Source organism: Solanum verrucosum, unplaced genomic scaffold (genome assembly GCF_900185275.1).
Source record: "Solanum verrucosum unplaced genomic scaffold, falcon-dt-bn FXZP01000007.1, whole genome shotgun sequence".
Lineage (NCBI taxonomy): Eukaryota > Viridiplantae > Streptophyta > Magnoliopsida > Solanales > Solanaceae > Solanum > Solanum verrucosum.
In genome coordinates, this window is record NW_026020177.1 from 3,731,385 (window position 1) to 3,758,944 (window position 27,560).

General features: G+C 36.2%; 1 pseudogene; it reads left to right on the top strand.

Annotated features, from left to right (window-relative positions):
• LOC125829050 (SNF2 domain-containing protein CLASSY 3-like) lies at positions 1 to 26,841 on the top strand (annotated as a pseudogene).
• The last annotated feature ends 719 nt before the right edge of the window (positions 26,842 to 27,560 follow it).

Consider the following 27,560-nt stretch of genomic DNA (forward strand, 5'->3'; position numbering starts at 1 on the left):
ATGGACTCATTCTGGGATGGCATGATAGTATTAATGATGAAGCCAAACCAGTACCGGGAAGCAATGTCCATATCCTCTTCTCAATAATAGTTCATGCCTCCATCCACCTCGAGGTGGTGTTAGAGATCATCACAGCTAACCAACCCTTCAACTCATCCAGGGATGTGACAATAGGAAAACCCTGGTAGGGCAGTACCGAGTGCAGCAGTTGACCCAACACAACATTAATATGATCGTTGTGACACTTCACCTCATTGCCTCTAACCATAATCGACTTTACCGGTCGAAACTCACTAGCCTTCTTCTTATTCTTCCGAACCAACTCTCTATAGACTAAGTAGAATTCCCAAACCCATGAAGGAATGTAAGGGCCCCGTGGCCTAGTGAAATGCTCCAATTCATGTTATCTGAGTGTGTCAAGCACCTCAGCGTGCCTTGCCTTCCAAGCCCTCCACAGATGGTAACTTTTCTTCTAGAATGGTTCGTAAACTATCGCCTTTTAATTTATTCAGCAACCTGGGTGGAGGTGGAGTTACGGGGAGTGCAGGGGCCACTGGAGGTGGTGCTGGAGTTGGCACTGATTCAGTAGTCGGGGGAGTGGCAGCTGAAGGGGTTCCGATAGATGTGGGCTGAGCTTTAGCTCTGAGTTCATTCCTTCGATTCATCAAAGGTTGCTCATCCTCCGACTCAGACAAAGTTGGTTCAACATTTGTGTCCTTCCTAGCTATGTGCTTTTTTCATTTGCCTTTATCTCCCGGTTGGAGGTCATCCATTTTTCTCTTTGGAGGGTTTGATCCTCCTTCATTGATCGTAATGCCAATAGCTTTCTTCTGGGGTCGCTAGCTTAAGTTTGTGTGTACCATACCTGCAAAAGATCGAGAGATTTAGCTGAAACTCAACACAATCACAGAGAATTTTATTGCAGACAGACTCACTGATCCAGTCGACGAGTCACCAAACTTTATGGTGAGCTTAATCGAACTCGCCGAAAGGATTGGCTCAATAATTTAAGACAAATCGGCGATAGAGAGGGTCTTTCCACGAATTGCTGAATACTTTCGGCGAGCAAGCTTTGTTCGCCAAAGGTTACAGTGCATAAGGGTTCTAGGGATGCAGATAAAGGGCGAGATGGAGACATTAGGCAAACCGCCGAGTCGTTCGGCGAGCTCGACCTAGCTCGCCAATCGACCCAACATGCCGATTTTCAACCCATCTTCTTGAATTCAATCCCGCAACCCCTGAAAATAAAATCAAAGCATGCTCTCATGGAATTCAAACAATACCCATACTACCCACTACCTCAAGATACTCAGATTTCTCCCGGATTTGCCGCAGTTGGCCATTTGATGATATTTGCTCTTAAGAGTAGTGTCACCTGCTCTATCATTGCACAAATTTTTGACATTTAGTGCAAACGTGGGCTACTTAGAATTCATCCAATAAATTGAACCACACGCAACCATGACCCAATGAGATTTCATTAAAAACCACAAAAATTACGGGCATTCGACAATTAAATATAGGTAAGATTTTTGAATTTAAATAGGCATGTAATCATTCTAATCCTATCAGAGAGGCCCAACACACATCACTAAGAGTCAATCATTGCAAATGAGTACAAAAACATTCAAATGTAAAAGTGTGAAAAGGAAACCAACCTTAAATGTTGATTAAATTCGATTTGAAAAGCTAGCGGCAAAGTATTCCAATTTTGATCACAAGTCCCCAACTAAAACGCTAGAGTAATTCTAAATTGAAGAAGATACTACCTTAGTGCGAGTTTAGGAGATTTGTAAGTGAGGGAAAGTGAAGAAGTTGAAGTTTTGAATCTTTTGGCCATTATAAACCGTCCAGTTCGCGCTCGTTCACCGACGTTAGTTGCAATCGCGATTCACTCGACGAGTCACCGAGTGGTCCCTTGTTCCACCGATTGTTAAAGATTTGTCAATTTCTTGGGTTCAAGATGGCGGTCTAAGTCGAGATCGTCGATCTGGGCGGCGATGCGCCAAACTGCTTCTCGAGGTCGCCGAATTATATAGGCTCTAATTTAAACTTGAGTTGAGCCAAATAGTGGGTCAGGTTAGGCACACCAACCTATTTGGTAGTCCGTCGACTGACCATTTTCTCGCCAATCTATATTTTTTACCACTTTCCTCATTCAAACATGCACCACTAACACACCATTATTTATAAAAGCAAATTTAAGCATGTAAAACCTTAGGTTGCCTCCCAAGAAGCGCCTTATTTAACTTCATGGCTAGACGCGAGTCCTTACTCACTCCCCATTGGTTGGGTTGGCCCTAGTGTTACTAGGTAACCCTAATAGTTCATTTTAGTGAAGAGGAGGCACCACATAATTGAGGAGTGTCCTGATTAGCTGGATCGATCTAGAATGAGAGCTAACCATTTGATTCAATACTTCAATACTCTCCTTCATCTCTTCCAACATTTGATCTTGTTCGATGATCTTTTGGAGAATGATTTGGACATCCTCGACACGGTTGTTCTCCCAGCCTCTAGACTACTTCCTCTCGTGAGGAGGTATGTACCTCCCTTGACTCTTACACTAGTTTTCCACCTCTGTTATCTTGGTGGCCAACTCGTGTAGCTGAGTTACCAATGCGGGTAATATGAAGTCCCTCTCGACTTATTGCTTCATCACAGCCATGTTTCCACCATTTCCCTTAGCCATGCTCATGGAACCTACCTACACCAACAAATTTAAAGAAAATAAAAACTAAAAATAAGATTAGTAAAGTACGATTATTGAAAGCTGAATTTGACTTAAACAAAAACACTTTAACGTAACACCATTCCCCGACAGCGGTGCCATTTTGATGGTTGCGTAATCAACGACATAACTTCTGATGCAAGTGCCTACGATCATGCAATAGTATAATAACCCAACCAAGGGTTGGGGTCGAGTCCCAAGAGAGTGGACATGAAAATTAGTGGTTAAGTGCAAATGTGCTAATGTTAATCGTAGCTAAAGATTTTTACGAGTGAATACATAGCAAATTAAAGGGGAACACAAAAGTGTCACTTAACAATGGGGGTTTTTGTCACCAGTAAGTAACAACAATAAAATTAACAAAGATTTATAAATAATGAGAAGGGATTCTTGGGATGTGACCGGAATACGGGTTAATCTAAATTATTGGGTACATGCATTCGATAGAAAATTTATAGAGTAATAGTAACTAGGCTAAGCTATACGTGGGAATAAATTCTCTCTCGAGAAACTTACCCCGTTTCAAATGGGTTCCGCTTGGACACCCACTTGCCGCATAAAGATCAGCATATGCCTTACCCCACTCACTCTCTCGAGCTGAGTGTTAGGATATGGGACTAGGGTTCACTCTCTCGAGCTGAACCTCCTGCCGACCCACTCCTTAGGCCATCAATCTAGTAGTCTTGGTTTCTCGACCTCTCTCTTGAGTAAGTCAAAAACACATAAATAAACTTGTATTTGCAACTACAAATTTGTTAAATTCACCCACAACTACTAGATGAAATCACCATTAAACTACATCTAATTTGTCAACAAGCCAGACCCAACAACAATCTTAACCCATATTCGCTAAATCACACCCCAAGAATTGGGGCTTTTTAGCCACACATCAAGAGAGAAATTTATACCTAAATGAGCTTGCATTCAAATGGGTATGAAGATTTTAAGTCTTGTTACAGGCCAAGAATGAAGAATCCAAGATACCCAAGTCCAAATCCTTGGAGATGAAACCCTCTTCTTCTTAAAGTTTTCAAAAACCTCTCAAACTCAGAGTACAAAAATCTCCCAAAAATCTAACTCAAACTTGATAATCTAAAAATTAAGTAAAACAATGTAAAAATCACTCCTAAGAATAAAAACTGAACTATTATTTATAGTTTTCAGAAAATGTGCTCCGAAGGATTTGTCGGCGACGTTAGTGAGAATCGCCGATGCATTCGGCAATCCGTCCTTTGGTCTATTTCGTCGCCTTTCATCATTTGCCTTCACCATCTTTGTGTCCTGGATAATTGGGTGATGTAGTACTGCTTCGCGGAGTCGTTCGGTGATACGCCGACTTCTCCTTTTGATCGCCGATTTTCTCCTTTTCTTCAGAGCTCAGCACACTGGAACAAAAAGCGAATATGTGATCTATTGGCGATTCGCCGAATGTTTTCAGCGATTCGCAGATCTTCGTTTCTTCGTTCTTTCAGCTTCTTTTTGCTCCATTTTGCTAAGTAGTGTCTATGCTTTGCCTCAAACTTCAAATACCTGAAACTTAAAGGTTTTCATCAAATATTGAGATAAAATAAGCATTTGAGGACACAATTTCTATTAAACTATACCCCTAAATGAGTCCAATTTGTGGACTCATCACACACATTGTGCACAAGTTTTTTTTTATTTTCCCTCTCTTTTTTCATTTTTTTCTCACACAAAAAAGGCTCATCTAAATTTACATTTATTTTGTAATGTTTCTATATCTCATTCTATATTTAATTTAATCTATATTCAATTTATTCGAACTCATCAGTCTCTATTACTCTCTGTTTTTATAGTTTAGTGAATTCAATGCTTTTGATTCCTGATTTTCTGGCAAAAAAAAGGTTTTCTCTTTTCATGTTAATATTTGTAAATAGAGTACAGTCTTGTTTTTTATTGTGAAGAATGTCTTTATGATACATCTATGTTTGTGCATTTTAATTGATAATCAAAATTTTGTATTTTGACTCACGAGCAGACAAAGAGGAGGACTAGATAACAATCATTACAGTATATGGTAAAGATAGTTGAAAAAAGGAACGAGTTGAGTCAAAGTGGTAATTCTACGAATGTTAGATATGGAAGGAAAAGAAAAAATATTGAGCCTTCTGGAGGTGACGAGAGTAATATGGAAAATAATGGGAGGAGAAAGTCTAGTCTAGCAACTTGTGAGTGCATCAATAATAAGCCTTTCATCGAGGAAATATCACATGATGATGATTTGTTGGAGGAAGAGACTGATCCTAATGTTGTTATCCTTGATAAGGAGAGTGATCATGATGTTGTAATCATTGCGGAGGAGGAGGAGGAGGAGGAAAAGAAGAGTGATCCTGATGTTGTTATCATTGTGAAGGTTGATCCTATGTTGATTCAACAGATGTGGTTGTTTCTTCTACCATAAGCATGTGTAGGAAAACAGACATATCCAAAGATCTTCCTGATACAACCTCATATTCTTAGCCAAAAGTTGAATCTTGAACTAATGATCTTCCAAATAATTAGAAGAAGATTCTTGAACAATTTGAGTTTCTGAAGTTTATTCTTCATTCAATAAAAATATTGATGATCATAATAAACTCACTTCTCCCGAAGAGAAGGAAAAATTTTATGTTAAAGAAACACTTCATTTAATATTTATATTTGAAGACGAGGAACTTCTTCCCCTAAAGAAAGAAGAATGGGAAAAGAAAATTGAAGATCTTTTTGTTGAAATGGAAATATGTGTCTTGGAATGACATATTGGCTTTATGAGTAAATCAGTTTCGTCGATGCAGAGTGGACAACTAAGTGACTGTCAGCTGGGGAACTACCATCGTGTTCTAGATGAACAAATTGGACTCATCTTTTCAGCTTGTTTATATGTCCATTTGGAGAGCAAGTACATCTTCTATCCTTTTGCAAGTATATGAGTTTTGTCCTATCAAGCACTTTTCTTTCCAAATATTTTGTAAATTCTATTCTCCAATTTTTTTCTAATTCACACTTAAATTAATTCTTGAACCTATGTGTCATCTGCAGTCTCAGAGAACCCGAGGGAGGTACAAAAGAAAATATTTTGGATATTCCCCATCACTATTGGAAATTGATGGCTTCATAGTTTCTTATTCTTCTGCAGCTCAGGATTCTCCTATTTATGGAGAAGAAATTGTGTGGGATAGTTCCCCAAAGTGTCAAAGCAACAATGTATGCTAATTAACGTGGAGAATTTGAGTTCATGTGGAACCATATTGCTGGAGATAAATTTATTGAGAAGCTTAGAGATCCCCTTTTTGAGAGTAAGGGAGGATGCATTATCTCACTCCGACCTGGCATCAGAAAACCTGACTCACCATAGTGTTTCTTTAGTAATTTATGAAGTTGTTCCCACTGTGTCGGCATGTAATCATAGCTTGTTCCAATTTGCTTTTACTCGGGAAGATGAGTTTAAGAAATGCGAGGTGGACATCATTCTTCTATGTATAATGGAATGTCCACCTCCAATTTCTGGAACTCGACCTCCAAGTTAAGAAGCAAACTGGATGGAGCTATGGTTACAAGCAGACACTTTATAAACATCTTCAAAAATGACTAAAGAAATACTATGGCGGCATCGGGTTTTCGCGGTGCCAGGTAGTGTGAGATTATGCATCCTCCCTTACCAACTCATATGGGATCTCTGAGCCTCTAAAGAGTTATATCTCTAGTAATTATTTTCCAAATAAACTGAAATCCTCCATGTTGATGAGGATACATTGTCTCTTTGACATTTGAGAAACTAAATCGCACAAAGTTCCTTCTCCATAAATAGGAGAATCCTTGCCTAAAGAAGAATCAGAAGTTGTGAGGACATCAATATTTAAGAGTGATGTTGATTCTCTGAGATATATTTTTCCATGCCTTCATGAAGGTCTGTTAGCCTGCAAATGACACATATGTTCCAGATTTTAAGAGTAAACTAAATATAAACCGAAGAGCTTGTCCGTTTAATTTTTCATGGGAAAACTATAGAAAAACTGCAATAAATTTAGATTTAGTAGAACATGTGTGCAACAGAAAAAAATAAAACAAAGAGTGCTTGAGAGAACAAAATTCATAGACTTACAAAATTAAGGAAGATGGACTTGACCTCTAATATCACATGTGAACAGCTGAACACATAAGTCCAATTTGTTCATCCAAATCAAGCTGGTGATTCCCTATCTGCTAGTCACTTACTTTTTCACTCTGCATCGGCAAAATAGGTGAATTTGTTAAGCCAATTTGTACTTCCAAGATACGCATGTCCATATCAACACAGAGATTGCCAATTTCCTTTTCCCATTCTTCTTTCTCCGGAGATAGAGGTTACTCGTCTTCAAACATGAATACAAAAGGAAGTAATTTTGTAACAAGAACCTACAAGTTCCTGGACTAAACTTCTTTCCTGTTTCACCTCCAAAAGGATCCACCATCCTTCTTTTCCTTCCACTATTAAATCCAATATGCACATTCATAGGAAAATCAACATTTTTAAGAATATTCTTCCCATTAATTTCACAGTCCCCTCAAAGTACTTGTCATCACTTAGAAGATTTGGGGCATTGTTGTGCTTTTACCCCTCAACAACAAGTAGAGGACTCCCCAATTGGAGATCCACAAAGATAGGCCATTCCGTATGAGTCTCATTGTCCACCCAAGTTACACACCCACCTTCACTAGTTAGGAATTATCCTTTGCTAGACTCGGGACTATTACATTGTGGACACAAGCTTCTAAAAATAGAGGCATCCCTTGAGTCCATAAATATGCACCTGAGTCAAATTGCACAACCATTAGCATACTAAAAAATCAATTAGAAAATAATTTAGTTTCTTTTAGAGGACAAATATTATTAGTAAGGGCGACAAGTATTTTGAGAAAGAGAAAGTAGTACTAAAAGAACAGTGTGAAACACTACTATGATCAAAATGACATAATTCAAAACTTAATTACAAAGGATAATAGCACGTATGGTATTGAGTTTATTGATAAATTTTGATTTTGGTACTTGTGAAATATGTAACTAAGGCAAATAAATTGAAACAATAATGTAATTTTTAGTTATTTGTATACACACTAAAGTTTATTCAAGTACCCTACTAACTTTTTAATAACTTATTTTATGTTATAATATAAAATATCTAATTGTGTCCTTACATTGGTAAAACCAAAATTGACACATGAATTATAATGTAGGTTGTGTTTCTAAGGAAGGAAATTGTGCTCCATGTAAAATATTTTTGAGAAAATAAATGAGTTTCTTATTTAATTTCTTGTGTTCACAAAAATACATGATTGTGTTAATTTTCATTTGGGTTAGGTCATGAGTGGTAGAAAAATAGTAAGGTAAATTATTTATCATTGTCCTCTATGGTAGATTAGTTGGGGGACCTGAGAGACAGTGATTTATACTATGGACGATGTAAGCGATTCGAGTAGGCTCTCTCTTATTTATAGTTAGGAAACCCTTGTGATTCTCTCTTGCCACGAGCCCAAATTTAGGCCTGACCAAGTTGATCTTCATGCGATGGGCGTCTTTCTTATTGTGAGGCCCTTAGACCTTCCTTGGTAAGTTTTTCATGATTGGTCATATATATTTTTATATTTTTTCATGTCATTCTCTCGTGCCTAGACTTTGGTCTTCTCACAATAGACTCAAATGATGAGACATTTTAGATTGGTAATGTTGGATTATTTATATGCAATTCTCGTACGAGTTTTTAGGTGTATTAAAATTTTCCTAGGCCTTTTAATACGTGCTCACGATGTAGACACAAGATCATCATGAGCAATCCCTGTAGATTTTTTTAAATTTTAACCGTCACTTCATGCTTTATTCCTATTTTTCATTTTAGTTCACTTCTAATAATACTAAACGTCTATTATCATGTCGCAACATATATCATGTAACATTAATTCCTCATGGATGACACTTTAATTACACAATTGAACATGTAATTAAATTTTAAAATCTAGCTAGTTTGACATTGCTCTTGCCCTTCTCTCCTGCCTAGACTTTTGTCTTATCACAATAGGCTCAAATACTGAGCCATTTTGGATTGGTAATGTAGAAAGTTATGCGATTCTCGCACAACTTTTTACTTGTATTATAATTTTCCTAGGCCTTTTCATAGCTTCTCACAGTGAAAACATGGGATCATCATGAGCATTACCGATAGATTCTTTTTTATTTCAATCTTCACTTGACATTTTATTCCTATTTTGTCCTTTTAGTACACTTGTAAATAATACTAACCATCTATTATAATATCGTAGCATACATCATGTGACATTAATTCCTCATTATTGAAACTTTAGTCCCACAATTGGAAATATGATTAAAATTTAAAATCTAATGGGTTTTACATTGTTTTTCTCTTACCATTCATCAAAAATTAAAAATTAAAGAGTGTAAGCTTCATAGACTTCTTTAGTATATTTTTGAGATAAGACAAAAGTACCTCCTAAACTATACCTAGAATTCTAGCGACACTCATGAATAAACTATGATTTCAATAGAAGACCAAGTAATGTGCAATGCCAAATAGTGAAAATTGAAATAGGCATAGAAGCAAAACCTTAGTTTTGATCATACTGACTGGAACTGTATATAAATGGCGTGAGGACGAACTAAATTCCTCTCTATGATATTTTTACAAACATGGAAGAACAAGAATTTCGGGAGAGGAGCTTGAAACCCTAGAATTTGCTCTATTGGAGGTTTGCTATAAGTTTGGAGAATAGATTAACAGATAAAATAAGAGAACTACCGTAATTTGCTCCCCTAATTTATGATAAAATATCACAATTTGAACTTAGGAAAATAAGAAAAAAACATAAATAGCCTCAGAAAATACTCTTATTGATCAAGTCCATGACGACCTGCCATGACTCATGGAATTCCTTTATGGAATGTAGAGGTGTTGCCATCTTTCAGGTGCTCATCCACGAGTCAATTCGATTGATAATAGAATGATCCAAGGAACGTGGACTGTCTTCATGGAACTCAGGAATTCTGACAACTTCCATGTTTGAGTCTATGTGGTCATTCCACCTCCTCAAGCTATGGATTATCAACAATCAAGGTCATGTGTTCGTGTGCTCCTTTCCTCAGCTAACAAAAGTAAGTATAGTTCATCTTATTGACTTTATGTTTTTGCTTCTCATTTAAACTGCCTCTCTACATCTTGCAATTGTTTCTCAAGCTATGGTAGGTTTTTCCTATTGTTCGTTGCTTTTTGATCTTTTATTCTAAAGGATACCTCATTTCGAGGTTCATGCTCACCTTTGTTCTCTTCCTCTTTCTTTTCTCCCAGCTGATTCCCCTACTTCTGTTTCTGCGGATGGCGCTTGATCACAGCGCATGGGTAGCTCCAGTCTACCTCCTCCGAGTACTGATGATGGTTTCTTCCAGGTTTAAGCGCTCCCATATGATCCCAGATCCTCCCTTTTTTGAGTCTTTTTTGTTGGCTTAAGTAGCCCAAGCTAGATATCTCTTTGCATTTTGTTAACCTCGTGATGTTTTGCAAATGATATATATGTGAAAATTTGTGTTGTGGCCTCCTCATTCCTATTATCTTCTACTCGCTGATACTCTCAAATATGAGAAATTTAATTTATCACTATTTATATTCCTTCTCCCTGTATTATCTGGGCTCTTAAAATCCAAAAAATATGTAGTTTCCTTTGTCAATTACCATGTTTTCTACACAGTCTGCTAATTTGTTTACTTCTCTCATTATATGTTGGATAATGTATTGTCTTTTCTTGAAGACTTTATTTAATCTCTTCTACTATGTCCTTTGTGGCACACAATTTACATAATTTTTTGTTTTCCTTATCTTTTCTCATTTTTATGTCACACAAAAAAGGCTCATCTAAATTCATGTTTCTTTTGTTTTGTTACTTTATCTTGTTCTATAGATAATTCTGTCTATATTCAAATTATGTTAACTCATTAGTCTACATTACTCTGTTTTTACAGTTTCATGAATTCAAAGCTTTCAATTTTTTATTTGCCTTTAGATAAATGTTTTTTCTATTTAGGTTAGTGTTTGTAAATAGAGTTCAGAATTTTTGTTATTGTGAAGAATGTCTTTAAGATACACCTATGTTTTTGCATTTTAATTGATAATAAAAATTGTGTACTTTGACTAAGGTGCAGACGATGGATTCATGGGATGACTTTGTTTAAAAGAGGAGGACTAGAAAACAATTATTAAAGTATATGGTAGAGATAATTGAAAGAGGAACAAATTGAGCCGAAGTGGTAGTGCTACAAATGTTAGTTATGGAAGGGGAAAAAAAAGATTGAGCCTTCTGAAGGTGACCACAGAAATGTGGAAAATAATTGGAGGAGGAAGTCTAGTCCAGGACTTTGTGAGTCCATCACGACTCAGCCTTTCATCGAGGAAGTATCTGATAATGATGATTCATTGGAGGAGGAGAGTGATCCTGATAATGTTATCATTGAGGAGGATAGTGATCCCCATGTTGTTATCATTGCAAAGGAGGAGGAGGAAGAAGATGAGAGTGATCCTGATGTTGTTATCACTGCGGAGGTTGATCCTGTCTTGAATGCAACAAATGGGGTTGTTTCTTCTATCTCAAGCATGTGTAGGAGAGCAGACAAATCCAAAGAGTTTGTTGATACGATGTCATATTGTGAGCTGAAATTTGAATTTTCAACTGATGCTTTTCGAAGAATCAGAAGAAGATTCTTGAACAGTCCGGGTTTTTGAATTTTATTGTTGATTCAATAAAAATTATTGATGATCATAATAAACTCACTTCTCCTAATGAGAGAAATTTTTTTTTTGGAAAAAAAACACTTCTTTTAATATTTCGATTTGAAGATGAGAAACTTCTTCCCCTAGAGAAATAAGAATGGAAAAAGGAAATTGAAGATATTTTTGTTGATATAGAGATGTATATCTTGGAGTCACATATTGGCTTTACGAATAAATCAGCATCGTCGATGCAGAGTTGACAACTAAGTGACTGTCAAATGAGGAACCACCATGTTGTTCTAGATGAACAAATTGGACTCATCCGTTCAATTTGTTCATATGTCCATTTGGAAAGCAATTATATCTTCTCTCCTTTTGTAAGTATATGAATTTTGTCCTATCAAGCACATTTCTTTTCAAATATTTTGTACTCTCCAATTTATTTCTGGTTCACTAATTCTTGAATTTATGTGTCATCTGCAATCTCAGAGAACTCGAGGGGGGTATGAAAGAAAATATTTTGGAAAGTCACCATTACGATTGTATTTTGATGTCTTTAGAGTTTCTAACTCTTCTGCAGCTCATGATCTCCTATTTATGGAGAATAAACCGTCTGGGATTTAGTTCTCCAAATTGCCAAAGCCTCAGTGTATCCTCATCAAATGGAGAATTTGAGTTCATGTGGAACAATATTGTTGGGGATATAACTCTTGAGAAGCCTATCTGTGAGTAAGGGAGGATGCATTATCTTATTCACACCTGACATCAGAAAAACCCGACTCACCATTCATATATGTAGAAGGAATGTCCAACTCCTATTTCAGGAACTCAACTTCCTAGTTAAGAAGTAAACTTGATAGAGGTATGATTACTGGTAGACACTTTGGAAACATCTTCAGAAATGACTGAAGAAATACTATGGTGAGTCTGGTTTTTTCGGTGCCAGGTGGATGTGATATTATTCGTCCTCCCTTACTAGAAGATAGGGGATCTCTGAGCCTCTCAAGAATTGTATATCTCTAGTAATACTTTCCCAAATTAACTCAAATCCTCCACGTTAATGAGGATAAATTGTCGCTTTGACATTTAGGGAAACTAAATCACAAACAGTTCCTTTTCCGTAATAGAAGAATCCTGGCCTGAAGGAGAATCAAAAGTTGTAAGGCCGTCAAAATCCAAAAGTGATGTCGATTCTCTAAGATATTTTCTTCCATTCCTTCGTCGAGGTCTGTTAGCCTTCAAGTGACACATATGTTCGAGATTTTAAGAGTGGACAAAATATTAACCAGAGAGCATGTCTGTTTAATTGGCATGGGAAAGATATAGGAAAAACAACCATAAATTTAGTTTTACTAGAACATGTGCATCAGAAAAAAATAAAACAAAGAGTGCTTGAGAGAACGAAATTTGTATACTAAAAAAATTAGGGACAATGGACTTGACCTCTAATATCACATGTGAACAAACTGAATACATGAGTCCAATTTGTTCATCCAGATCAAGCTGGTGGTTCCCCATATTACGGTCACTTACTTTTTCACTGTGGGGAAAAAATGTGAATTTCTAAAGCCAATTTATACTTCCAGGGTACTGTTAGATAATTGACATTTCTTAACTTCTAGCATATTGCTTCTTACTACTTTTGACTTCGTTAAAGTTTACTGCTGCCTATTTTCTAGCTAGACTTAGTCAACTTTATTTGCTTAACTTTCTAAAGTTTGTGTCCCTAGTATGGTTGTTAGCGACACATGGTTTTATTCAGTTTTCCATCCACTTTGTAAGTGGCTACTAGATAGGAAATGGTCAGTTTTTCCTTGAATAAATTTAGAACTTTTGCAAATTAATGAACAACTAGAATTTCATAAGTTCACTTTGTTTTTTATTCTTCAATTCAGTTTATTGAGTGTTTCGGTTTTAACATTGGCATCGAAGCCTCTAGTTGATCTTACAGGACAAAAAATTTACGCAAATGGAATCCAACAACCTACCTTTAAATCCACCATTCACTTTCACCGGTGAAAATTACCAAATCTGGGGTGTGTTTGGTATGAAGGAAAACATTTTCCGAAAAATGTTTTCCAATTTTCTCATGATTGATTGGGTAAAATGTTTTGGAAAATGTTTTCCAAATCAACTCATTTTTCTCAAATTCAAGGAAAATGACTTCCCTTCAAAACTTAAGGAAAACATTTCCAAAACTTTCCTCCAACTTCAAATTACAATTTTTTTTGTTGAAAATAAATAAATTTAAAGCTTATTTTTAAAAACCTATTTTCAACTTCAATTTTTTTATTTTTTTACCCACCCTCACCCCGACCCCCCTCCCGCCAGCCCCTACCCCCCCCCCCCAAAAAAATAATAATTAATGTTTGTTTTTTAAAAAAAATATTAATTTTAAAATTGTATTTTCACCCCAGCCCTACCCTCGACCCCCCCCCCCAATCCCCCAAAAATAATAATAAAAAATTTAAAGTTTGTTATATAAAAAATACTTTCAATTTCAATTTTTTGTTGTTCACCCGCCACCCCACCCCTACCCCTAACCCCCTCTCGGGCCAGCCCCACTACCAGCACCCCCCAAAAAAAAAAATTAAAGTTTTTTTAGAAAAAATATTTCGAATTTCAAATTTTTATTTTTTCACCCCACCGCACCTCTACCCGCGACCCCCGCCCTTCCCCGCCACGCCACCCCCCCCCCCCCAAATAATAATTTAAGTTAATTTTTTTAAAAAAAAATTCAATCTCAATTCAAAAATTATTTTCTACTCTGTAGTAAAAAAAGAGATATTTTCTCAAAAATAATTTTCATTCATAAATCAAACACTAAAAAAACTTTTCCGGAAAATATTTTCTACTCACCAACCAAACATGAAAAAATAAGTCAAAAATCAACTTGTTTTCTTGGAAAACATTTTCCTTCATACCAAACACACCCCTAGTCTGTGAATATTCAAGCTTTTCTGGAAACCTATGAACTTTGAGAAAATGTGACAGAAGATAAACCAATTGTTGCTCTACCTACAAATCCTACCATGGCTCAGATCAAATCCAATAGTGAAGAGAAGGTAAAGAAATCTAATGGCTTATAAAACAACAAAAGAGGTTTGGGATTGGTTGAAAAAAGAATATCAAGGCAACGATAGAACACGTCAAATGCAAGTGTTGCACCTGAAAAGAGAGTTTGAGTACTTGAATATGCAGGAAGATGAATTAATCAGTAAGTATGCGACCGAATCTCTTTAATTGTTAATAACATTAGATTTCTTGGTGAAGAATTTACAGACAAATGAATTGTGGAGAAAGTTCTTGTTACTCTTTGTGAGATGTTTCAATCCAAGAATTCCTCTGTTGAAGAATCCAAGGACCTAGGCAAACTTTCATTAGGTGAGCTAATGAGTGCTCTTCAAGCACAAGAGAAAAGAACTATGAGATGGGAAAAGTTCACTAAAGGAGTTTTTTTGTACAAAAGAAAACTTTTGGTAAAGGAAAGCAAAAGTTCAACCAAAAGAATAAGGACAAGCATGATGGGGGAAACAATAGTGTAGATGTGAAGCAAAATTTCCCTCCATGAGAACATTGTAAAAGAACTACACATCTGGAGAAGTACTGTTGGTGGAGAGTCGATGATATATGCGGAAACTGTAAGCAAGCGGGGAATATATCCAAGGTCTGCAAATCAAGGGCAAAGGCCTCAGGAGCTTTCCAAACACAAGTAGCAGAAGCTGCAAATTCACATTAGGAGCAACTCTTTGCAGTTTTATACTTTTCAATCAATGAATCCTGTGATTCATGGTTTCTTGATAGTGGTTGCACACATCACTTGTCCAGTGATGCTGAAAATTTGAAATTCCTTGATGATACTTACATTAAAGTAAAAGTGGGAAACAGTGAGGCAGTAAAAGTCAAAGGCCGAGGTACAATGTCAATTTCAATAATATAAGGTATGAAAACTATTCATGATGTACTGTACAAACCTGACATGAGTCAAAATCATTTGAGTGTTGGACAACTGCTTGAAAATAATTATTCTTTGCATTTTAAGAAATGTGAATGTGTTGTTTCTGACCTTTCTAGAGTAGAATTATTTAATGTCATGATGAGCAACAGAATATTTTAATTTTCTTGGGAGAAAATTACTGAGAAGGCTTACACTATTACTTCATAAACATGTACAAACTTATGGCACAAAAGGTTTGGTTACTTAGATATGAGAAGCATCACAGAGATAAAAAAGGAGCTAGTGGAAAATATACCTGAATTTCTTTTTAACGCTCAAGTTTTTGAAACCTGCCCCTAGGGAAAGCAAACAAAATTTCCATTTTAAGAAAATCAAGCATGGAGAGCAAACCAGAAACTTCAGCTCATTCATACAAATGTTTGTGGCCCAATAAGAACATATTCATTGAGTAGTAACAAATACTTTCTCCTCTTTATTGATGACTACACCAAAATGTGTTGGGTTTAATTAGACTAAAGAGCGAAGTCTTTGATGTTTTAAAACAATTTAAAGCTTTAGTATAAAATCAGTGTAATCTTAGTATTAAGGCTTTAAGTCTGACAATGGAGGAGAATATACTTCTTCTTAGTTTGTGGCGTTTTGTAATAGCACAGGTATTGTATGCCAATTGACATTACCATACACTCCACAATAAAATGACATGTATGAAAGGAAGAACAAGACAATAATGGAGATGGTCAGGTGTCTTTTGCTAGAAAGAAAGATTCCAAATCCATTTTGGGTGGAGGCAAGCAATACCTCCGTATATTTGCTGAACAGATTTCCTACTAAGGCCTTGCAGGACATGACTCTGTATGAAGCTTGGTGTGAAAACAAACCATCAATACACCATCTTACAATCTTTAGGTGTATATTTTATTATTGAGTTCTAGAGATAAAGAGGAATAAGCTGGAATCTCAAATCTTGCTCTAGGTAAGGCTTTAGTTAAAATATCAACAGTCTGAAAATCAGTTTTGCACTGCACTAAGTCTATGTCTCCATTCTTTTATACCTCCCTCAAGGAATAAAGCTTGATCTTGAAATGTTTTTCTTTCATGTGAAACGGGGTTATTTGCAATTTAAATTGCAGCTTGATTATCAATAAAGATTTCAATGCTCTTCCTTTGCTCCATTTACAAATCTGCCAGCAACTTCTGAATCCAAAGGGCTTGATACACAGCTAATGCAGCTGCAACGTACTCTACTTCAGTTATAAGATTGAGGCACAATATCTTGCTTCTTTGAACACCAAGAGAACATTCCATAACCAAAACTAAAATAGTAACTTGAGGTGCTTCTCATATCATCTGAGCTACCAGCCAATAACTCTCAGAAAATCTAAGAAACTGGAAATCTGATGCTTTTAAAATTTGCAGTACCTATAACATACGTAATCACACCTTTGGCTACTTGAAAATGAAATTTGCTAGCACAATGCATATCTCTTGAAAGTAAACTCATAGCATAAAGAATATCTAGTCTCATTGCAGTTAAGTACATTATGGAACCTATCAGGCTCCTGTAAAGTCCTTCATCAACCTTTTTAGCTCCATCTTCTTTGCAAAACTTCTCCTTTTGATTCATAGGAGTTGTTGTAGACTTGCATTCTTCCATTTTGAACTTTATGAGAATTTCTTTAGCATATTTCTGTTGGCATAAGAAAATCTCATGTCCTTTTTGTTGAATTTCCATTCCAAGAAAGTAGAACATTTCACCAAGGTATGTCATCTCAAAAACTTCCATCATTTTGGTCGTGAACAAACTGATTAAGTCCAAATTACTGCTTGTAACTAGCAAGTCATCTACATACAAAGAAACAATGGTTAAATCAGAATCTTCTTTTCTAATATAGAGTGTAGGCTCGTTGTAACTTTATTGAAAGCCTACGCTCTAAAGATGAACATCAATACTGCTATAAAAAGATCTAGGAGCTTGTTTTAAGCTATACAATTCCTTATTTAGAAGATACACTTTGTCTTCTTTGCCTTCGATAGAAAAATTTCTAGGTTGTTCTACAAATATTTCTTCTTCAAGGTAGCCATTTTGGCGACCAGATTTCACATCAAGCTAGTGTATCTTCTATCCTCGTTGAGCTGCTAAATTTAACAACATTCTTATCGTATCCAAACAGGAAACATAAGCAAAAGTTTTTGAAAAATCTACTCCAAATAATTGTGTGTACCCTTTTGCAACCAGCCTGGCCTTGTACTTGCTTAGGGAACCATCAGGATTGAGCTTGTGACTATAAACCCACTCGACTCCAATAGCCTTTTTGTGTGATGGTTTGTCAACCAGCTCCCATGTGTTGTTCCTTTCTATCATTTTGAGCTCCTCCTGCATTGGATATCTCCATTTCTAATCTTTAGCTGCCTTCATAAATCCTCTTGTTTCTAAAATGGTAACATTACACCTTTGATATTGTTACAAAATGTACATAGTCATATCTAAACATAATATTCATAGCATAAACATAGGTAGAGAACTTTAGGGATCTTAGAGATATTTAGGGATATTTTTTTATTTTATTTCCTTAGATAGATTAATTTGTACACTTACGAATAGTTCTTATTCTTGGAATAATAAAACTAGGAAATTGATTCATTGGCTCTGTACTTTACATGGTATCAGAGCGGGTTATCTTGCTTTGTCTGAGTTAGATCAGAACTCCTCTGATATACAAAACACCAGAATTTGGTGGTCAGAGGAGAAGAGTTTGAGACTCATGTGCCAGGAAAACTGCTGGAGACATTGAAGATATTGAAGTATGTGGATATATCTTGGTCTGATTTTCTGTTACGATTATGGCTTGACATTTCTGGACAATTTGTGGTGGTCCTCTAATCATGGGACAATATGTTGGAGAAGAGAATCCTTGAAATAGAATTTGTGCACTCTCATTGGTCAGGTTTGACACTTTTTTGTTTCTTGGTATTTAGTCTTTCATTCTGATATATGATTGGAGGTTTTCTGCAAAGTGCAACAGTGAGTTAAATGATTGCTCCACAATTTCTGAACTTGATTTGTTTTGGAGGCTATCTGCTGCTCATTTGGAAAATTGTTTTGACGTGCAATTTCAAGTTTGGTTGTCAACCTTAAGATTCTCTATGCCCGTTAGGTACTGTTTGTCTTTCCTTTTGGGTATAGTGTGACTTTTAGATATAGGCTACTTGGAATGTTCTATTGGTTTCAACATCAATTTGATCTGATACAGTGAACAATTTAGTTGGAAAAAAAATGACTGATCAAGGTGAGGTTGTTGCTGCGTCTAGTCTATTTTCTGACAAAATGGTTTTGATTTCAGTTGAAGAGTTTGTTGAATTCTCTCTATACAAGAAATAATTGAAGGAATCCACTTTAGTTAATGCTTTTCCCAAGTCAGATAAAGCATGTCTTATCACCTCTTCAAATAAATGGGTGATTGATTCAGGTGCCACCAATCATATGACAGGCAATCCTAATATTTTTCTAGTTTTCAGTCACACAAAGTACCCTCTCCAGTTACAGTAGCTGATGGATCAACATGTAACATTGTTGGATCTGGAACTGTTAAACCTACCTCCTCTATTACCTTTTCATTTGTACTAAGTCTACCAAAATTAGCCTTGATTTATGTTAGTAAAGTTGCTAGCGACCTTCATTGTTATATCATTTTCTTTCCCGATCATTGTTTGTTTCGTGATCTTACTACAAATCAGGCTATTGGTAAAGGACATATATCTGATGATCTATATATCATTGATGAATGGGAATCTCGATTTGTTACCTGCTCAAGTGTCGTATCTCCATTTGAAGCACATTGTCGATAGGACATCCTTCTCTACTTCTGTTTAAAAAGCTTTGTCCTCAGTTTCAGCATATTTTCTCATTGGAATGTTAGTCATGTAAATTTGCAAAACACCATCGCATCTCACTAGGTTCAAGGGTTAATAATCGAGTTGTGTCTGCTTTTGAGTTAGTACATTCAGATGTTTGGGGACCATGTCCTGTTGTTTCTAAAAGTGGGCATAAATATTTTGTTACTTTTGTGGATGATTTTTCTCGAATGACTTGGATTTACTTTATGAAGAGTCAAGCTGAAGTGTTTACTCACTTTGCCGCCTTCTATGCTGAAGTCAAAACTCAATTTAGTGCCTCAGTTAGGATTCTAAGGAGTGATAATGCTAAAGAATATATGTCAGAATTATTTCGATCTTATGTGAGAAAGCGCGGTATTCTTCATCAGTCTTCATGTGTTGATACACCTTCTCAAAATGGAGTTGATGAGAGGAAGAATAGGCATCTACTTGAGACAGCTCGGGCACTTTTGTTCCAATTGAAGGTCCCCAAACAATTTTGGGTTGATGCAGTCGCTACAACTTGTTTTCTGATCAATCCTATGTCGTCGACTGTGTTGGCAGGTAATATTCCTTATAGTGTTCCTTTTCCATACAAATCACTATTTTTGGTGGAACCTAAGGTGTTTAGAAGCACATGTTATGTTCCAATGTTCGACCATCTGTTACTAAATTTGATCCAAAGGCGTTAAAATGCGTTTTCTTGGGTTATTCTCGACTTCAGAAAGAGTATCAGTGTTATTCTGTTGAGCTTGGAAATTACCTAGTGTCAACTGATGTGGTATTTTTAGAGGCTACACCATTCTTCTATGTACCTCCTATTTCTACAAGGGAGGTGGAGGTAGGTGAGTGGTTGATCTATTAGGTTACTCGTGCTGTAAAAAAATAATCAGATGATGTTGTTCTTCCACCTTCTAGTTCATTCATTGAGAATTAGTCAACTATTACGCCTCCAAAACCTGCTTCATCCGTTCCAACAAGATTTCCAATTGTTCAAGTTTACTCAAGGAGGAGAGGTAATGATGATTCTTATCCTACATCAACTCCTTCATCATTAGTTCCTTCTCCACTTGAATTTTCAGAAAATCTTGACCTTCCTATTGCTCTTCGGAAAGGTACACGTCACTGTAAATCCACATATTCCATTGCTAACTTTGTTTCTTATGACTAGTTATCTCCCGCATCTAGTTGTTTGATTGGCTCTCTAAACTATATCTCTATTACTAAAACAGTGAAAGAAACCTTGACTAGTCCTTGATGGTGTGATGCAATGCTTAAAGAGATACATGCTCTTGATGAAAATCATACTTGGGATTTGGTGGATTTACCCAAAGGAAAGAAAGTAGTAGGATGCAAATGGGTTTTTGCAGTCAAAGTCAATCCTGATGGTTCTATTGCAAGACTTATGGCTGAAGGCTATGCTCAGACTTATCGGGTAGATTATTCGGACACATTCTCCCCCGTAGCTAAACTCACCTATGTTCGTTTGTTTATTTCCTTGGCTGCTTCTCAACATTGGCCTTTGCATCAACTGGATATCAAGAATGCTTTCCTTCATGGTGATCTCCATGAAGAGGTGTATATGGAGAAACCACATGGGTTTGTTGCTCGGGGGGGGGGTATCGAAAAGTTTGTCATCTAAGAAAATCTCTATATGGTCTAAAGCAGAGTCCTCGTGCCTGGTTTGGAAAATTTAGAGATGTAGTTCAATAATTTGGGTTGAAGATGAACAAGTGTGATCACTCAGTCTTTTATAGACAATAAATGACTAGTGTTATTCTTCTAGTTGTCTATGTTAACGATATTGTTATTACAGGAGATGATTGTACTTGAATTTCTTCTCTCAAGCAGTTTTTACTTGCCAAGTTTCATACCAAAGACTTGGGACAGCATAAATACTTCTTGGGTGTAGAAGTAGCTAGAAGCAAGAAAGGGATTTTCTTATCTCAAAGGAAGTATGTACTTGACCTACTTGCAGAAACTGGTAAACTGGGAGAAAAACCGTGTGGCACACCAATGGTTCCTGATGCACATCTTACTAAGGATGATGTGGACCCTTTTGATGATCCAGAAAGATACATAAGGTTGGTTGGGAAATTGAACTACCTTACTGTGACTCGGCCAGATATTGCCTATACGGTCAGTATTATTAGTAAATTCATGTGTGTACCAACTGTCAAACATTGGGCTGCCTTGGAACAAATTTTGTGTTATTTAAAAGGAGCCCCTAGCCTTGGCATATTGTATAGCGACTACACACATACTCATGTTGAATGCTTTGTAGATACAGATTGGGCAGGATAAAATATTGATAGATGATCGACTACTAGCTATTGTGTCTTTGTTGGTGGAAATCTAGTATCTTGGAGGAGTAAGAAACAAAATGTTGTATCTCGATCTAGTGCAGAGTCTGAATATAGAACTATGGCTCAGTCCACATGTGAAATACATATGGATACAACATCTTTTAGCTGAGGTTGGTTTGAATCCTTCTTTTCTAGCTAAACTTTGGTGTGATAGTCAGGTTGCTCTACACATAACCTCAAATCCAGTGTATCATGAACGGACAAAACATATTGAGGTCAATTGTCACTTTGTCCGTGAGAAGATTCAAGAGAACGTGATTTCTACTTGCTATGTGAAGACATGAATGCAATTGGGTATATTCACGAAGGCTTTGAATGGAACTCGGGTGGAATATCTTTGTAACAAGTTGGGCATGATTAATATCTATGCTCCAACTTGAGGGGGAGTGTTACAAAATGTACCTAGTCATATCTACTCATAATGTTCATAGCATAATCATAGGTAGAGATCTTTAGGGATCTTAGAGATATTTAGGGATATTTTCTGATTTTATTTCCTTAGATAGATTAACTTGTACACCTACAAATAGCTCTTATTCTTGGAATAATAATATAAAGAAATTGATTCATTGGCTCTATACTTGACAGATATATATAAGAAAGTGCTATTGCGCCTCTAATAGGTATATATCATCAACATCTTCATCTAGAAATTCTAGATTTTTTTTGGTTTTCATCATCTTTGAAACTACAGGTATCATTTTCCATGAACTTGACATCCCCGCTAACAATGATTTTGTCATTTTGAGGTTGATAGATCCTATAAGCTTTTGAGAGACTTTCGTATCCTACAAAAATTACAAGTTCATCCTTATTATCCAACTTATCTCTTTTCACCTGCGGTACATAAGAAAAATAAAGACAACCAAATATTTTCATATTTTTTTGCAAAGGCATGTAACCCAACCAAGCCTCAAATGGTGTCTTATTTTGCAAGGCCTTAGTTGGCAATCTGTTTAGTAGAAATACTGCAAATATTGCAGCTTCAGCCCAAAATTTCTTTGGCAGTCCTTTCTCATGGAGAAAAAACCTTGTCATCTGAATTAGCGTCCTTTTTTTTTCTTTCCACTACTATGTTTTGTTGGGGAGTATAGGGTGTTGTTAGCTGATGCTCAATTCCTGCTTCAGTACAAAACTAATTGTATTTTTCCGAAGTACACTCGGTTCCATTGCCTGTTCTTATCACCTAAATTCTGCAACCACTCTAATTTTTCACAAAAGCTCTGTATTTCAAGAATACATCAACGACCTCTGATTCATAATTCAAAATATAACTCCAACAATATCTTGTACAATCATCAATAAAGGAAATATAGTACTTACTACCCTTTAAAGATTATGTTTTATGAGGTCCATCTTCATCCGTGTAAATAAGTTGCAGCTTCTACTTTGCCCTCAATGATGAATTCTAAAAAGGCAACCTTGTTTGCTTCCCATACTGACAAGCTTCACTAGAAGGCAGGTTCTTCTCAAGGCTTGGAAAACCTTCTACTAGTTAATTTTCTTTCAAGAAGGGTAAAACATCATGATAAAAATGTCCGAGTCTTTTATGCCATAATTCTGAGTTATTTTCTAACCGGATAACTATTGCTTGCTCCTCATCCAACAGGTTCAAGGCAAATATTTTTCCTCTAATCATGACCTTGAACATCTCCTTATTATCAACATCCTTGATGGAATATTCTTTTTCTTTAAACAACACTTTCGAACCATTTTCAAGTAGTTGTCCAACACTTAAGAGGTTTTGATTAGGATCAAGAACAAAAAGAACATCAACTATAAGTTTCAAACCTGCAATGCTTTCAATTGCAACAGTTCCTCTGCCTCTCACATCGAGATATTCTCAATTTCCAATTTTCACTTTGGAAATGAAAGATCTATTTAGATGTTTAAAGAGTTCATGGTCGTTGGTCATATGATTTTTGCATCCACTATCAATTAAACAACTTTCAGAAACGCTTTTGATAGCAAAACAAGTTGCTACAAACAATTCCTCTTCTTGCTATTGATTTACATTATCCTTAGCTTCATCTTGTTGCGGTTGTGACTTGCATACCCTCTCCACATGGCCTAGTTGACCACATTTTTTGCACATGACATCTGGTCTCCCCCAATAGTTCTATTGAGAGTGATTTGTCTTTTTTTGCAATGAGGGCAGGGAGGTTAACTTCCTCCCTGATTGTTGTAATTATTGCTCAGTCTCAGCGTCTACTTTTTGTTCTTTTTTCTTCCTTTGTTTGACTCGTTGTTTTCTGAATTAGCTTGAAAAGGACCTTCAACAGAACCTGCTTTCCTTATTAATCTCCTTTGCTCCAATGCCTGCAAAACTTTAACAAGTTCTTCCAATGTAACACTTGACAAATTTTTGGAATTCTCTAAAGAAGAAAGTTCAGCGTCATAGTTCTCAGGAAGTTTAACAAGAATCTTTTGAACAATTCTTTCATCAGTGAAATCCTTGCCAAACAATCTCACCTTGTTGGCCAAGTCGAGTAGTTGGTCTGCATAATCTTTTATAGTTTCTGATTCTTTCATTCTCTTCATTTGAAATTTTCGAATCAGAATCATCACTTGCATATTCTGCACTATTTCATTTCCTTGGTATTCCTTTTGAGATACTCCCAAATTTCTTCAGGAGACTTCATTTTTATAATTCTAGTAAGAATCGAAGGGGCTACTGCAGAGAAACGATAACCTTTAACTTTGGTTTTCCTTGTCTTATTCTCCTTGTGATTTTTCATTTGATTTATTGTTGGATTATCACCAAGAGGAGTTACTTCATAATCCTCTTCTACTACTTGACAATTCTCACCATTGAAGACTGTTGGAGTTAAGAAGAAGCTTGTTTCAGAATTAATTTTCTATAAACTATTTGATATAATAGTTCAAAGAGGGTTTATATGGTTCACTCTCTTCTCACAGGTCCCTCAAGATTGCAACACTCTGATACCAATTTGTAGGAGATAAAACCATATTGACAAAGAAAGATAAGAAAAGATAACAAGGTTAAATTGCCTTCCTTTATTGAAATAATGACTGCAATATAAATACATAAATTCATAACTTAAAAAGCTAAAAAAAAGGAGTAAAATAAGCTAACATTATCTCTAAAACTAAAGCCTAAAATATAGCAAATGGCTAATCATATTTGGCCTAACACTGCAACCTTATTTTTCTGAACTTATCCTACTTTAAAGCTGTATATTGATACAACAAAAAGTGGAACTAATCTCCACCTTTTGAGGCACCACTTTCAACAACATATGAGAGGCAAAGCGAGCCCCTATCTGAGAGTAAGGGTGGATGCATTATCTCAAACCCACATGGAACCGGAAACACCCAACTCACCATAGTGTTTCTTCGGTCATTTCTCAAGTTTTTCCCACAGTGTCGGCCTGTAACCATAGCTCCTTCCAATTTGCTTCTTGACATGGAAGCCGAGTTCCAGAAATGAGTGGTTGACATCCCCTTCCACCAATTGAACAGCAAGACTTCTCTTTAAAGGAAGATGAAGGTATAGTTGGTGTCTTTCACTGTTTATCCCGTGTTGTGAAAAAAAAATATCAACATCTTATAAGCATGGTGAATCTGAATTCCAGGGAAAAAAGTATGAGTGTTCTGAGAATCCGTTATGTCTTCTTCAGGATTCTCACGGGAGAAGATGGAGATGGTTATGCAAAAGAGACTAGAGAAATACTTCTAAAATTTCCTAGTCTTCTAGTCCTTGATGAAGGGCACACTGCTCGGAATCAGCACAGGTTTGTGTGGAATACTTTGCAGAAGATTGAAACAGAGAAGCATAGACTCTTGTCTGGATCTCCGTTCCAGGATAACATCAAGGAGCTTTACAACCCTTTCTGTGTAGTTAGTCAAAAGTTTGCTGCTGATTTGAAGCAGAAACGGGCTCTCTTAGCAGTTCCAATGAAAAGAATGCCCAAGCATTGGAAGAGCTTAGGGATATTATATCACCTCTTTTCCATAAATGTAGTGAAAATGTAAAGAAGGTAAGCCTTCTAGGTATACGGGACACTGTAATAAACATAAAACCCACAGACTTGCAGAAGGAGTTGCTTAAAAGAATTCCAGCGAATCCTGGCTCCTTTTATGAACAAAATTTGTTGTCTCTGATCTCTGTTCATCCTTCATTAGTGGCAAAGAGGAACGAGTTCTCTGAGTAAGAAAGTCAGCTCAAATAAAGAGATGTCAGTTGGATCCAGATATTGGAGTAAAAATGAAATTTGTTGTTGAACTGATCAGACTCTGTAGTAGACGGAAAGAGAGGGTTATAATATTTAGCCAGTTACTTGATCCTCTAAAGCTGATCAAGGAGCAAATCAATTCTCTCTTTGGCTGGACTTTAGGCCGATAGATTCTCTATATGGAGGGGAAACATGATGTAAAGCAGTGACAGATATTGTTAGTTTTATTAAGACTGATGACAGATAACACAATGAAGACAATGTCTAGTTTGCTACAGAAAGGAAAGCAGGAGAATACAAGGAATTTAAATGTGAAGATGACTAAGAGAAAAGCTTATGCAGAGAGTTGTATTTCAGTAAAAAGAACCAACAATACATAAACTTACAATTAAAGAAACTGAAATATATCATGGTCCTACTTTTAAGTCATGGTGCTAACCATGGTAACTATCCCTAAAATAACTGAAAAAAGAAATACAGTAAACTTAGAAATAGACCCTGCAGTCCTAAAGCAACTAACTAATAGATATCAATAAATTCTCTTAATGACCCTAAGAGTGATGTCAAAGGCTTCTTGCATTGATAAAAGCCTTTGCAGAAGGGATAAGTTTTATAGGGGCCTCAAGAGTGGTTTTGTTTGCCGTTCGCTGGAATCCCGAAGTAGAACAGCAAGCTATCATCGAGCCTACAGGAATGGCTAGAAAAAATTGTTCATGTTTACTGTTCAGTGACATCGAAATGGGAGGTTGACAAGATCAAACAAGAAACTAGAAAAAATATCATTCAGATGTACTTCATTCCAGAAATGAAGAGGATATTTCATGTTTTCTGTGTCAGAGGAGAACATACTTGAATCCATGGTTAAGCATGAGGGCTTCCGTTCTATTTTTGAAAACTATCTCATGCACCTCGTGTAAAGCCTACTTCATGCTTTAATTCAGATAACCGACCTTCAAATGGGAGCAGTTAGGTACATGAGGCAATCCAACGTGTTTAGTGTATTTTGTTAACTGCTAGATTTTGTAAAATGGCTTAATGTTTATTTCTTTCTTGTAAGGCTAGGATGTTGTTACTGCTTCTTTACAGACATTTTATCTTGTTATCTGATTCTTAGTGGGCAATGCAAAGTTTATTTATTATGCTTTATCATCTAACTCTTGCTTTAGTCCTAACTTTCACTTACACTTCTATTCAGAGATTTTTTGGATTAAGAAGTATATTACTTTAGCACTGCTTATCCTAATAGGTTAAGTTTAATGGTTTCAACTTTCATCACTTCTGCTAGCCTACAAGAAGCAACAACACTCACTTTGCAAGCGGTACAAACAAAATTCACCTTCTTCCAGTGTTGCTGGTACTTTTAATAACGAAAATAGGAAATAGCTAATCTCCTTGCACAATGATCTGAGCTTGCATGAACTGTGTATTTTAAGTCAATATTGAATCAAGTGCTTCATACTAGAATCACTATACACACTTTACCATAGATTGTTAGCAACTAACCACTGGTCTGTCGAAATGATTGAGTTTTCTAAAGCCTAATATGTTCTCTAAAATAAAAATGTTTCATGTCTAAACAAGTCTGATTACTACATGTACCAGCAAATGAGAAGAAACTAAAGGATAAACAAACCTAATTAACTGCTCAGTGCATGAGATAGTTTTTCAAAAATTATGGCGGAGGCCCTC